Source organism: Myotis nattereri (genome assembly GCF_964212035.1).
Source record: "Myotis nattereri genome assembly, chromosome: 8".
NCBI classification, from domain to species: domain Eukaryota; kingdom Metazoa; phylum Chordata; class Mammalia; order Chiroptera; family Vespertilionidae; genus Myotis; species Myotis nattereri.
Window position 1 is genome coordinate 8,069,842 of NC_138083.1, and position 3,144 is coordinate 8,072,985.

Sequence of the window (3,144 nt, forward strand, 5' to 3'; positions counted from 1 at the left end):
GGCCCCGCCCACCGACCCCGCCCCGTCGGAGCCCAGAAGTCGCCCGGGATGGGCGGGGCCGGGGCTGGAAACCGGGCGGGGTGGGCGGGGCCGGAGCTGGGAATCGGCCGGGTGGGCGGGGCTGCAGACCTGCGCCTTTTCTGCCTGGGCCGCGGAATTCTGCCGGCGACCAGTGGACTGGCTACCCCCGGGTCACAGGCCAGCCCGGCTCCGAGAGAGGGGAGTGGCGGGAAGTGGCAGGGCCCAGGCGTGATGGGAAACGTTGTGGCCATCTTCGGGGAACAGCGGCCACTGTTATGGGTTAGCTCAGCGAGATAGACCACCGACTCAGAATTTAAATTTTAAGAGCCTTTATTAAGCTGGCCAGCTGACTGCCAGCTGTGTCCCTCCCCTAAGAGCCTCACAGCTTGCAGTGCTGACTGAAAGTACAGCAAGACCTTTTATCTGCAATACTACAAAGTATTTCCAAGAAAAAAACAAACTGCAAAGCGGTTCATTAGCCATTTCTGATACTGGCTGGATAAAAGTTCACATAAAGTTTACAAATACAAACGGGAGGAAAGCAAGGTCACACCTGGCTGGGTTTAATCATAACACATTGCTTTTCTAGCGAGATAATTAGCAATTTTTCTCTCCCGTGGTCCCTGCCCCTAGCACACCACCTATTCAGGAACAACCAACAGATAATCTGTGGTCAGAAGGGAGCCTTTCCCAACACCCCACCCACCTCTCACACCTGACCCTGTGCAGCATTGTTTTCATTGAAAGTAGAGGCACCAAAATGTTTTTAGATCTTTGCTATTTTCAGCAGGAAAGAATTTAGCACAGGGAACTGGTGCTTGGGAAGTCATCTGAAAGCTGCAGGAGTGGGTATTAGGCTGGGCCCCCAGGAAAGACTCCCTGCCCAGTGGGAGGAGGTGCCCCCTCAGCCACAACTGACTTCTAGGACACTCTGCACAGCTGTGACCCGGGGATCGGGAAACTGCTGCCCCCGCAAGTGCCCTCTAGCTCCCACAAAACAGGTCACTGGGCACTGCCTCTGCCACAGCTGCCTGTGCACAGCCTGGGTTCCGCTGCAGAAAACCTCACATCTCTGCAAACATGGTCACAGCAGCAAACAGCCCCGGGAAGATGCCTCTGCCCCACTTCTGCCTTCAAAATATCGTGCAAGCCCATCCAACCAGCAGAAACGAATTCATATCCAGAAACCTAGCTGCATAGGAGTTTGGGCAATTTCAGACTTTCGTCTAGGAGTGAGATCTTGCCAATGTACCTCATGTGCCTGGTATTGATAAAAATGGGGCGAGGCTGGTGGGCTCAGTGGTTGAGCATCCATCCATGAACCAGGAGGTCATAATTTGATTCCCTGTCAGGTTTCAGGCTTGATCCCCAGTAGAGGACATGCAGGAGGCAGCTGATCAATGATTCTTTCTCATCATTGATGTTTCTATCTATCTCTCCCTCTCCCTTCCTCTGAAATTAATAAATATATTTTTTAAAAAATAGGGTCATGCTGTACATATGCATTATAATGAGTTTTTCACTTCATAGATCACTAATGTCTTTCCTGTTAAAACCATACATATAGAACACTATTTATTTACCATTCATGTTTACCGATCTCAGAGAGAAGAAGGGAGAGAGAGAGAAACATTGATGTGAGAGAAACATTGTTCCATTGTTTCCTGCACTCACTGGACTGGTATTGAATCTGCAACCTGGGCATGTGCCCTGACCGGCAATTGATTGGTTCCCCCGCCCCCATTTTTGCTATTATAACTTGAACTTAATTGACAAATCCACCAGCCTTTTTTTCTTTTCCAGTTCCCATCATTCGTGGCATCTTGCAGCAACAGATGGTGTTGCTAACCCTTGCCTTGAAACTGTCTCATCCACTCATTTACTGGCTCATTCAATATGTGCTTATGGGTACCAACTGCATGTGTGTGGTTCGCTTCCATCACACAGCACCTACTGATGCTTCTCACTCTGTGACACAGGGTCTTTGGAGGCAAACAGGTCAGAGTTACATTCTGGAGCTCGTGACAATTAGCTGTGTAACCTCCCTGAGCCTCGGCTTTCTTTTTCTGTAATACTAGAGGCCCGGTGCATGAAATTTGTGCATGGGGGTGGGGTTCCCCTCAGCCTATCCTGCACCCTCTCCAATCCAGGACCCCTTGTGGGATGTGAGAGGGATGTCCGACTGCCGGTTTAATATTTTTTAATTAAACTACCTTATAGGTAGTTTAATAAACTGGCATTCGGACATCCTTCTCACAATCCTGGACCTCTGGCTCCTAATTGCTCACCTGCCTGCCTGGTTGCTCCTAACTGCCCCCCCACACCCCCTGCCAGCCTGATTGCCCCTCACTGCCTCTGCGTGCTGGCCTGACCACCCCTAACTGCCACCCACCCCGCCGGCCTGGTCACCCCCAACTGCCCCCACTGCTGGCCTGGTCACCCCCAACTGCCCCCCCCCTCCACCAGCCTGGTCGCCCCACGCAGCCTGCTGTTCAGTCGTTTGGTCGTCCCTCACTAACCCCCCCTGCCAGCCTGGTTGTAGGCAGCCATCTTGTGAGGGTTAATTTGCATATTACCTCTTTATTATTTAGGAGGATGGGAATAACAGCACCTGCTTCTCTGGCTTCCTGAAAGAATGAAAAGCAATCCTGTGTGTGCACCAAAGGCTTGGAGTCAGTGCCCCAGAAGCTTCACTCTCCATCCCCCTTCCGTCCATCTCCATAAACATGGCCTTGTGGGGCATCATGCACGCCTCTCAGACCACCGCTGAATTGGAAACCGTGAAGGCGAGAGCTATAGTCTCTTGTAAAAGGAGACACATGTGTTAGCTAATTTGCTTGGCAACTATTCATCCAGCATCAGTGTCATGCTTGGTGCTGTGCTAGGCACAAAGGGAGACAGGAGAAATACAGGCCAGGGTCCCTCCCTGGTCTTGGAGATGACAAATACAAAAGAACCCTCGTGAACCGAATGTCACCCGTGGTAGGTGCTGCCACTCACTTCAGAGTGACCCCTTTCTCCTACTGGCCCACCCCATGGGAGCTTTGTCCCTGTTTGAACTGGGTCTGATTTTGGATCATTATCTCTGCTTTCTGCATCACGTTGAGAAAGAATCATGGCTGA